The following is a 12,010-nucleotide window of genomic DNA, read 5'->3' as shown; positions in this document are numbered from 1 at the left end:
TATACTATCGCTGCCCGAAACAGAACTCCATGCAGGGAGAAAGAGCCCAAAACAAATAGTTTTGTCACTTTCAATTTTAAAGATGATGCCACTGGGTTAAGAAAACAGTAGGTTGTCTTTAGACAACTGCTCTTGAACGTGATCGCTAAGAGATAATATTTGCACACCACAGGTACGAGCGACTAGCTCAGCCCATTTCCCCTAGTCCAAGCCCATCCGGCCTAACAAACTCTTAACACTTAGTCACAGTGCTACAGGAAGGTGCTGCTGAGGCAACAGGAAAACAATCTGCCCCTTTTCCACACAGGGAGACTGCCAGTTTCAGCAGAAACTCCAGGAGCAAACTCCAAGGGCCTTATGGATCCGGCTGACTGCCTGACCTCAAGGGCAAGTGACTCGCGTTTCCTTTTCTCTCTCTCCGAATTTCCATTTTGTTCTGTAAGACGTACGACGTATAAAATCTAAAAGACCTCTCAAACTTCCTCCGGGTTCGGGAAGCGACTGTCAATGTCACTCCTCCATGCTGTGGATCTGACCCGCTCCAGCCTTCTCCCGCTCTTCCCCGAGACCCGAAGGCCACGCTACAGCTGCGGCCTGTTAGTCCTTCCAGCTTCAGTCCGGAGCCCAGCAGTCGGACCTGTTGCATCAGTGTCTGTGTGCATCCCCCCCCCCCCCCCTCATCGTGTCTACACGCTGACAGTAATGAGACAGGAGTCCCCCCCTTTATTCTTCTTGTTAACCCGGATTGAGCTTTGAAGCACAGCGATTCCCCCCTGCTGTGGCACAGAGGCAGCCAGAGAGCGATGGATTGCCTGCTGATAAAAGCTGTCTGGGCTGCTCAGGCTGTAGAAGCCGAGATGAGCGCATCCATTAGGACCAACAAATCCCTGTCTAGTGCTCTCCTCTCTCTCTCTCGCTCTTCCTCTGACAGCACGGGGCACGCTGGGCACACCGGCTGGCTAGCGCACCAGGCCCGCAGAGGAGGCCACACCTCATCGCCGGCGCCGCGCTTGACATGGCAGACGAGCTCGAATTCATCGAGAGCATCCTCCCTGCCGTCTGATGGGAGGAACGAGTGTCCCCAATAACATCAGAAAGGTTATGAATGAGAAGACGTTGTTTGGCACGGCCAGATCGTTTGTTAATTAGGTGCTGACTGATTCCAGGATCCCATCCAGCCTTCTTTTTGAAAGAAGTCGGGTTCACACACACCCCCGGCCGCTCTCTGTGTAAAGAAATGCCTCCTGTTCCTAGTCCCAAAAGGCACTTTCACTGAGTACCTATTGACAATACGAACGCCGGTTTTCAGGAACCCTAGCTTACAATGTATTCAGATTCACTGAATACACTGGCAGTAAAAGCGCAAACCACAACCTCACGTTGTGAGGCATGAGCCGACTGCGCTCCTCAGTCATGCACTTCCTTCTTGCGCCCAGAACGCAGGTCTTGTTTGCTGCCACGACACACGGACCCAATTATATCTACCACGCGTGTCAGCGATGAAAAAGAAGACTACAATGCTACAGCTGGCACAGCAAGTGCAGACGAGACACCGAGGACAGCTTGCCGAGTCGGGCAGGGCTTCTGATAAGGACGCGTACAACAATTAATTATGTCCGGAATGTTTTTTCCAAGGATTTCCTCACACTGCTTCAGCGGACGACCCCCCCCCCACCACTCCCTGTTAGAGAAAATCCCCAGATGCCAATTTGAGAAAATTTGCAGGTCCCGGTGGATCAAAACACGTGCACAGCACACGGCCGCAGAGAGTTCAAAAACAGCCCGCGATTTCATCTGCAGCCACAGCTGGCCCCACCTGCCCACAACGCATATTCTCCGGAGCGCCGTGCAGCCTGACTGACACGGTCCATGCTTAACCTTTCTGACTGTCCTGAATACAAACCCCCCTGGACCCCAAGCCTGTCCTGTCCTGGGGGAATGCCCTTCTTTCATCACCTCGAGCCGACAAGCTGCCTTTGTTCACACTGGCCTGTCTCTCACGGCTTCCCAAACCAACAAGCAGGCAGGGTTAATCAGCACTCTTCAAGCAAACAGCTTCTGGGTTTTAGAAACACATGCTGTTCGTTAGGCCAATCAGATTAACACACCCCTGAGCTCACCCCTCAACCCTGAGGTAGCTCCTCTCTCCATGGCCGGTCCTTGACAGAGAAAGACATGCTGTTTTTCTAAACTGAATCGCTCACTGCTGCTCAGTTTTTTTTTGGTGTTATCACCTCACAAGAAGGAGTGTTTTTCCCCCCGTGCACAGGTTAGTCTGTGCATCAGGCCTGCAGCAGAAAGAGAAATCTCTACGATCCTAAATTGAAGCTTGAAGCTGATAACTAAGGCAACAAAGAAAACGTGATACTACCTGGAGGCGTGATTCTGTCAAGCTGGGGATGGGACATGGGGCTGGAGGTCAGAGGTCGAGACAGCAAAGAGGTGAGGAGCTCTGGAGATGGACAGCAGACAGGACTGCGGGACAACCCTTCAGCCCATGGAGCTATACAAACAACCTTATGGCACAGGCTAGCCGACACTAATTTCTGCTGCTTCAGAAAGCCCCCTGGCCCCCTCACAGGAAAGAGAGACACCCCCCTTACCGCCAGGAGAGCTAGGATCACGCGTGAAGATGCGGGTACCTCACAGGCTTCCTCTGCAACATGCTACCAGATGTGCTGGACTGCCCCCACCCCACCTCCCCGCCAGTAGAGGGTGCGACAGTGAGCGACCTTCACCTGCCATGCTTCTGTCTGGCGAGGGATTCACGCGCACATGTTCCTCCTCACCGGCACGCGTGCAGGGACGAAGCCAGCCATCTGCCTGGGCGAGGCGTGCGTGTGCGCGTGCGCGTGCACGTGCCCCTCTCATTTGATTCTGCTCAATACCTTTTGTTTTCTTTAGAGAACGCAAAACGGAATAATACGCGGAGAAGCGAACGAGTCAGGTTCTCCCCCGCGGCGTGAAGATAGTAATTTCGTGTTGTTCGGTGTTGCCGCAGGTGTGGGCTCCTCCGGCTCGTTTCCTTGATTTGGGTAAATCTGCATCGGCGCGGAGGTGGAGCACTGGTCCAGTCTGCCCAGGAGCCGCGGGCCCGCGAACTGTAGCAAAACCACCGGCAGCACTCCCCTCGCTTCCAACACTTATCGGGAGCTCAGTGTCCCTGTTTTTTATTTTGTTCCCTTGGATCCCAACATTTATTAGCAAACAAACAAATAGAAGCGTGTAATCCTTTCCATCCCCAAGGCTCCGAAACAGCCCGAGCCTCCACACAGCCTCTCATCTAATAGCCCGCTCTGCTATGAATCAGTCCCAAAGCACCGCGAGACGCTTGTGTCTTTATTAAAAAAAGATTACAGCAGTGGGAAAGGGGGGGGGGGGCCACCTCCTCCGTCTCGGAGCGCTGTGATGAGCAGGGAAAAAGAGAAGGCTCGCCGCTGGCGGAGAGAAGGAGAGACCAGGCGTGACGGTTTGTGCAGGGCCTCCCCGAACAGGAGACGGGGTTGTTCAGCGGCGGCCCATTTGTTCGTGTCGCCCAGGGAAGTGCCGACGAGGCCGATCCCCCCACCGCCGCGCGCCGCCCGTGGAATCTGCTAACTGCATCCGGAGACCCCTCCAGGCGCCCGGGGCCACGCTGCGCGGCGCCGCCCGGGAGCGAGAGGGCGTGGCGGGAAGCCGTGAAGAGCCGTTCTCACAGAGACGGCAGGTCCCCCGCAAACAGGTGCCGTGAGGACTAGCCAGGGGGTCCCCCCGAAAGTGCGGAGCTGGATTCCTACCGCGGGCCGAGAGAGGGCCGACCTTGGGCAGCTGCGACTGTCTCCCGGGGCGTTTGGCGACGCCTCCGGTTCGTGACCTCCGCAACCGCGAAGGAGAACAGGCATTTCGAAAAGCGCCAGGCAGCTGCCTTCGCGACGCGGCCAGGCGGCCAGGCGGCCTTGTCCGAGAATCCAATTAACACCCCGCGACGAGCGCCACCGGCCCGAGGAATTCCACACCCCCGCCCCGCGCGGGGACCTGACCCGGGACGGGACCTCCCCCGTCAGCCTGAACCCCACAGCCTCAAGGTGAACTACGAGATGAGAAATGACAGAACACAAATTGCTTTCTCACGAATACCCCTTCAACAAGTTAAAGGAATTTTGAGCGTGTAAACAGCTCACAAAATGCTGTAACAGGCTTGAGGTTTTTAAAAATAAAGCCCTACAGAACTGCTGGCATGTAAAGTTTATTTGTCAGAGTAAAACTCGGCTCAACATTTTGTCACAGACCAGCGTCGTAAAGCTCCAGCTGAGCTCCAGCAGTTGAACTGCCTGTTATAATTCAATCCAGGAAAAGCGTGCCACCGCTGTGATATCCAATCTGTCTTTAATCAGAATGATGCAACGTTTTCTGCTACGCTGCTTTTGTTAAGTAAAAACTTTGGCAAACGTGTCAAAAAAAAAAAGCACTGTACTATTGCAGCATGACTCACAAAACAAAAGCTGTCAAAAGAACATTCTTTTTTATATCTCAACAGGTCCAAAAATCTTGCAGCACCATTGTGTTTAAGCAACAAATATTCTACAACTCAATATACTACAGTTTTACCGCAGCCTGTCATAAAATCAGACTGCATTGTTCCAGAGAAGGAAAAAAAATTATTCGCCTTTTCTTGGCTGCTAAAACCTTCAGAAGCCAGTTAAAGATTCTTTTATTATGCTGCAGTATGTTTTTATGATTGAGCACTTTAATTTATGGTGGAAAAAAAAAAATTTCAAACCCATCGACTAGGCAAATCCATCACAGAGATGCAGGCTTTCTGTCCTCCATCTCCCCCTCTCTCTCTCCCCTTGTCTCTCTACCTCTCTGTTCCTTCCCTTCACCCTCCTCCCAGCCTCCTTCCCCTAACGTGTCTCTGATCCCTCTCCCTGCCCCATCCTTAACTCTCTCCATCCCCCTTCTCCCCCTTTCCTCCCCTCACTCTGTGACGGAGAAGCCCGCGTGTCCGCTAGTGGAAAAAGCACATGTGAAAGCAGTTCTTCCACTGGCAAAGCCAAAATGTCAGGGGGTGGGGAATAGGAGTTTAGGCAGCAGCCAGCTCTAAATCAATTCCACTTGTGCTGCCCCCAGAAACACAGTTTTGCAGCCTCCTGGTCCATCGTGAGCCCTGGAGCTCCATCAACCAAAACAAACCGTCAAAAGAGCTTTTCTGTGCCCCACAACCCTGTGGTTTATTACCCCCCTGCAACCCTCAGGTCAGCACGGCGCAGCTCAATCCCCCAAAATCAGGGCTGGCTCTTCAGGGTACCATGTTCAAAAAAAGACGGCCGTGCCAGTTTTCCTCCCCGGCTGCAAAGCGAAGTAACTTCTCTGCAGCAAAGCTTTCCACTAACGCCACTTTGCTTTTACTGCAACTCGCTACTCCATTAAAAGAACGTCGGAGCAGTTGTGAAAGTGGCTCAAACCGATATTGATAGCTCACCCACTGTTTCCACAGCTTTCAGAGAACTTGGGGTACAACCGTCACCCCGCCAGGGGTGCAGAACCGTCACACTGCGCTGAAGGTTTCTAAAGGGAACTGAAAATGTGTTTCTTTGTGCACCGGCAACCCATTTTATTTGGTGCCCCGTGCGACTCCTTAAATGGCACAAAGACGTAATCGTGGCAAACAAGTACGAGAGCTGCCTGACCGCTGCAGTGTTGCCAGTTCCTCTGATCAGAGCTCAGAGCCTCAGCAGGGCTGGGCCTGGTTAGTAATGGGTGCTGCTGTAAGTGGTGGTGCTGAAACTGTAGATGGCGTTCTTCTTCCTGGACCACAATTCCCACACCAGTGGCCCAGTATAGTGACGGGGCACACTGTGCCAATGGAGGCGCCACCCTTCCTGCAAGATCTTAAACCAACCTGACTGCTTGCTCATTAGTCATTACAGACCCCAGGACACTGATTCTAAGAGTAGGGGTGTTCTGGCCAACTTCCACTCTGGACTGTAACAATCTGGCCTCACCCAAGTTTGGACTGCAAGAGGGAAGAGTGGAGCTCAATCAGTCCAGCATCTTTCCTGGTTGAGCCTGGGAGCCCTAGGGGCTTTGTTTTTAGAAAAGAAGTAGTAAAACTAAAAAACTTTCCAAAAATCACCCCTTTCCAGCACCTGCCAGAAGTGCTTTTGCCTCTGGTTGGAATTAAGAGAGTCCTACAGTAATTTTTCTCAGAACCCATAAATAACGTTGACAAGAGACAGGATTCACTTTCTGCAGCTGCGCGCTGACATTTGAGCGATGCACTGCAATACGGTATTCTCCTCGCCTAGCATCCTTTACAAGTAGCGTGCTGGATCGCTTTGCAGAAATAATAAGGCTAATTCAACCGCAGTTGAGTTTTAACAGTCTGCTGCAGCCTCTTGGTGCTCAGTAATTCCAAAGGCCACAGTCTGCCAGCAAGCCTTTTTTTAAGAGGGCAGCTCAAGGCTAAAGATGGGAAATTAAATTTCTTTTAGTGCACGTTTCTGCCCGAGAGAAAGAAAGAAAGACAAAAAGACAGAAAAAGAAAGAAAGAAAGAAAGAAAGAAGGATGCTTCTGCATTTGGGGTTTTCCCCAAATGACTAGGATGGAAGATTTGTTGGAAGAATTTCTCCCCTGCCGCCATCCAGGGTTTCAGTAACTCAAGAAGCACCCAACGACGTTGCCGCTCATCCCCTACAATCAGCAGAGATCCTTGTACCGGAATAATGGGGATGTATTCCGTGCGCGCCCCGAGCAGCCCTTGGCTTCGACTGCATACAAAGAGCCCTGGTGCTGCTTCACAGACTCTGCAAGCTGCCTTATCTTGTCAGATAGGAGAGCGGAGGCAGGCAGGTAATCCGAGATTAGAGATGCTCTTTTTATTTCTACCCTCCTGCAAGGCGGTAGGATCGTGCACCCCACTTAAGGGCGCTGGCGTCTTCCGCCTCTGCACGGGGCAAGCCGTGCTGGCGCATAAGCATGCCTTTTAATGAGAGCCTGCCAGAGACTGATGCACTGCCTGCAGACACCAGCACCCCCCCGCCCAACACACACACACCCAGCTATAAATCTTTGTGGCTTCATTGTCGCTTATCGGACGCATTCATCTCTCCTGTTTTACAAACAAAATGTGCATATAAAGCATCGCAGCACCTCACCTGGGTGAAAACAATAAAACCATATTATAATGGCCTGCATTCAAATCTTTAGAAGATTTAGAGCTTCAGTCCTAGGCTGCTTCAGAGCCCATAGATCAACACACATGGATCTGGTACAGTGGAGTACTGTAGTTTATAAGGAACCCAGGTCTCGGAAGAATGCTTCAGGTTCTATTACGGCCTTGCAGATCTTACCTGGGTTTTTTCGTTCTTTAAATGTAGCAGATGTCAGGCCAGAGTTGCAGCCTCTGATGTAATCTCCTAGTCTTTCAGTCTCTGAACTGCTACCGGTCCAAGATCCTATGAATATCAAAGGATAAAGAAAAGCAGTCTTTAATTTTTGGAATGCACACATAGCTGCATACAGCACTCCTTAAAAAGGAAAGGTGTTCCATAGCCTCTTACTGACCGTGCATTTACCAACGCCAGTTCTCTATAGGCCGAACCCTGCATGCACTCAGAGCTATTTCCATATCCCCTGCCCCAGTGATGACATCTCGTTAGCAGAAGATCAGATGTTGCAGCAGATTGGAATGCAGCTTAAAAAGGTTTTGAAGAAGCCAAGAGCTTTACGTGGACCCCCCCTGTCAGAAGGGAGCAATGACTGCTTGTCTTCTTGTCACGTACGAGCAGGGCTGACCTGGGACAAGATAATCTTAAAACGAAGGAGAAACGCCGATATGGACAGAGTTTATCATCTGCACCATTGACGTGCTCATGCACTTTGGGGGCACTTATCTGCGATGCTTCATCAGTGACACCATTGTGTTCACAAGTCACGGTGCACATACCGTGGCATGGCGTGCCAATACTTTGGGGGACGGGGACGGGGGGGGGGTCACAGAAAGGGACGACATTCCAAATATCCCAGAGATACACATTATCGGCATGACAGCAACTTCCCGCAAAGCGGCATTCTCCTGTCTGTCTGTGTCAATCAGTACACACAGGTCTACAAGCTCAGACACAGGGAGAAAAAGAAAACAACTCAGGTATGAGGAACTGCTCTTTGCTGACCACTAGCTGTCAGCTGAGAGATCGGTGCCATGATTGGGTTTGCATTCATCACATGGCCTTGATTGCGAAGGCCTGGCAGCTGACAGGTGTTAAAGGAAGCCAGCTTTGCACTGTAAGTGCTACAAGGCTGCTGGGTACAGCCCCGCATTCAGTCCGAGCCCTGGGAAACAGGAAGTACACCAGCAGGGCTGCATGTGACACAGAGGAGACAAAAGCCACCTCTGAGGTAATCTCTTGTAATTTGAGTTTACCACTCCCTGCTCCCTTGCATACACATTTGATAAAAGGTCATCCTGTTAATGTGCAAGATATCGGGGACATATTGGTAGTGTCCAATATGAAAGTGGTAATCACTTTCCTGTACTGCGTACTGCTTCTGTTCAGAACAGATGGATCAGGCTGACACCAATACCTATGGGGAGTCACATGGTCACTCTGTGGGAGAATACCAACACCACGGCCAATGTTGATCTGAGAAAGGGTCACAGGGCTCCTGGAAGTCTCTGTTTGGTAGGTTACGATATGGGTGCAAGTCAGCATATAGAATTCACAGCAGAGCTCTAAAGGAGTGTCCAACGAATTCATTTTACAAGACGGGGCTACACTGTGGCTAACGGTTCATGAACTGAGTAACTTCTCAAATGGGAGCATTACAGCCCCAAGTTGCACAAGAAGGTATTTTAAGAAACAGGCTATCCATTACCTACCTTTGGTATGGATATACTGTACATAGCACAGCTTATGAGGTGCTTGGTGAAAACAGAAACACCAGAGAGGTGGTGGTGAACTGAAACACAGATGGGACCATGGGGGGCTTCGGAAGGAGACTTATTTTCTACTGACACTGGCGGGGTCCCACATTGAGAAGCCGGGCAGCAATTCTGTTGGCCAGGCATCGACTGATAGCCCTCTAGTGGACAGTGGTGGTGACTACACTCCCTGGTGGGCACCTCCCTTATGAACATCTCCCCCACCCCACCGGAGCCTCACCTGTCAGTGCAGCCCCCCGGGACAGGTTTCACCATGCAGCTGTTCCAACAGGCCCAGCAAAACTCTCCAGCCGTTCCGCGTGCAGGACTCTGGCACTCAGGGCCACGATTACGCACCATCGCGTGAGCAAACAGGACTTCGATTTTAAATTACCAGAGAAACACACTGGTTAAAGGGCTGATTAAGTTCAGCGTTCCCAGTTAGTTCATAAATTTTAAAATCTGGTTGCCCTTAAAGTGCTGGTGCCGATCGGGCTTTGATGTCTTCAAACTGCTGGAGAAAATCTCATCCTTATTCAACCATTTTATATCTGCAAGTCTCGGAGCTGACAGGCCCGCTTGCCGTGTATTTATTGCCTGAGTCCTGCCAGCACTGGCGGCCCACCCCGCAGGCATCTTAAAAGCTAATCTAATGTGGGTTTCTTTAGTCATTTAAAATCTGGCAAAGTGACATCTGTATCATTCTGGCAGAGAGGCTGGATTAGGTCATTTTTCCCCTCATTGTCTGATGTTTTGTTTCAATCGCCAAAACCGGCAGTCATTTTTCCCCAATTTAAAAACCAAAACAAAAAAACAAGAAACAAACAAAACAAAACACACACAAAAAAAAGACTTAAAACATGCACGGAATGCCCAGCATTTTTAAGCGGTCGCTTAGACATACCTGAAGTTTATGGGGGAGAAAATAAAAGCCTGAAATGGATCACAACCGCTCAACGGCTGGAGTCTCGGGACGTCTCCCCTGCCCTGCCTTCCCTCGGCTGCAGCCGGAAGGGTTAAAGCCAGCAGGTCTCTCTGTGACTTGGCCCCAGGGTGTAATAACACAGCGAATGTCTCCAAGTCATTAGGTTTCCGCTGTGCCTAAATGAGGGTCATTTGTATAAGCAGTGAATGTGCCGCATTCTAAATGGCTTGCCGGGAGAGAGAGAGAGTGAACTTCCACAGAGGCAGTGACTGTGACAAACAGCAGACTGGAGCCCGACGACGGCCGAGGAATATTATCATTATTTATAAAGCAGGAGAGAAGCCGAAGGAGCCGGTGGGGGGTGGGGGTGGGGGGAGAAGCGAGGTGCCTATGCGACAGCAGGGCGAAGTGACCCAATAGCAAGGCGTGCGCCGGACAAGATCCGAAACGCAGATATCCGCCACACGCTGCAGGGCCCCCCGGCCTCGGAGCCCCGGCCACACCGCGATTTGTTTTGTTTTTTCTTCTCGTGCATCTCTGCCATGCTCACTCGGAGGGTCCCCGTTCGGCACCAGAGCCCGCGGGTCGCGGGTCACGACGGAGACGGGAGGGCAGACAGCAGGACAAGGGACAGAGAAAGCGCAAGGTCCGGGGGGCGGGGGCATCAGGAAAGATGCATCTGGGAAAGCTCATCGGAGCACCGACGAGGCAACCTGGTGTTCACAGGCTCCAGGTGACATTAGCAGTTCCCACACTGCCCCCTGGCTCCACTGGCGTCACTCTGCCTCCTCAGGGGCCCGGCTGTGGCCCTGGCCCTGGTATGTGTGGATGCCGACCCACTCCTCCCCCCTCCCCTCCTCTCTGGTGACGGGGGAAAGAAAATTTACTGTCTGTGTGACGGGAATCCATCACAGAGCATGGAAATAAATAATTGAAATGCGCCTTTAAAGCCAGTCTGCTGGACTGCCTGTGGAACAGAGGTAGGAACAAAAGTGAAATATGAAAAGGCAAGGTATTTGCCTCCGTCAGCATCACCAGGAGACAAGCTTAGTTTATTAATGACAAGAACCTTGCCCTAATATTTAAGCTCCCCGTTTAATATGTGTCAAATATTTCCATTTGACAGATGGGACCTTTGAACTTGTTGCTTTCGTAATGCTATTTAAAAAAAACTTGTGTCAAATTTGAGGATGGCATAAGCTGGTCTTCCTGTGCACGGCGAATTAAAATAACATCGTGTTCTTACCGCAGTTTTAAAGACCCCAGGGAACTTCAATGTAATAATGTAATGTAATAACAGACCTTGTGTCTAACTGAACACCGGTCATGTGCTCTGTGCTTCCAAATTTCAACTCTGGCATGTCCCAGGAGAGCAGCTATGAACACTAAGCTATGAACCGTTGGACAGATGTCAGGGCTACTGCTTTAAATTTCTTTCCATTTCATCCACAGGTACATCTGTTCTGCACAGATTCACGGCTGTGCCATATTTCCTCGATTTCTTTATAATGAACTTCACTGTGCTTTGGGGGATATTCAATGTCTTGGAGATTTCCTTATACCCCTCCCCAGACTGGAGCTTTTCAATAACCCGATCCCGGATTTGCTTCGAATGTTCCTTTTGTCTTCGTGATGTAGCTTTTCTTGGGAAATAAGAGATTAAGATCACTTTCTTGCATTAGGAATTTGTCTTTTTGCAGACCCCAGCTTGCTCTCCATGAGACACAAAGGCACACAGATGGGGAGAGAGAAGCTTGGGGTCAGAGCACAGGGTCAGCCATTTATACGGCGCCCCTGGAGCAGTTGGGGTTCAGGGCCTTGCTCAGGGGCCCCACAGAGTAGAATTCCTCTGCCAGCCACGGGATTTGAACTGGCAACTTTCCAGCCACAAGCGCAGATGCTTAGCCACAGAGATACCTCTTCGCCCTATATACTAAATGTACTAATCAACTGTGGGATCTCCCAGAGGTAGGTGCATTTAACCTGAACTCATGTGAAAAACCTTAATTACACACAAGTGGAATTACCATTCAGGTAATTATGTGACTTCTGAAGACAACTGGTTGCACCATAGCTTATTATAAATAGTTTTATATTTATAACGAATTTAGAGGTTGTACGTCGATGAATGGTAAAGAAACCCTCATTAAATACATTTGGATTCTGTACCATAACACAATAA

The 12,010-nt window shown here is 50.6% G+C and overlaps 1 protein-coding gene across 10 annotated transcripts in view; it reads right to left on the bottom strand.

The window, feature by feature from the left end:
- Window positions 1–12,010, bottom strand: part of sema6cb (semaphorin 6Cb) — a 306,316-nt gene that overhangs the window by 63,810 nt on the left and 230,496 nt on the right. For 9 of the 10 annotated variants that reach the window (XM_069184905.1, XM_069184909.1, XM_069184904.1 and 6 more), the window contains one exon: window positions 7,333–7,437. The exons of the other annotated variant lie outside the window; for it this stretch is intronic. The gene's annotated coding sequence lies outside the window, so the exon portion shown is untranslated. The remainder of the gene's footprint in view (window positions 1–7,332; window positions 7,438–12,010) is intronic. 10 annotated transcript variants of the gene reach the window in all.

This window comes from Lepisosteus oculatus, chromosome 27, assembly GCF_040954835.1.
Source record: "Lepisosteus oculatus isolate fLepOcu1 chromosome 27, fLepOcu1.hap2, whole genome shotgun sequence".
Taxonomy (NCBI): domain Eukaryota; kingdom Metazoa; phylum Chordata; class Actinopteri; order Semionotiformes; family Lepisosteidae; genus Lepisosteus; species Lepisosteus oculatus.
This window is presented reverse-complemented; position numbering and strand designations above follow the sequence as displayed.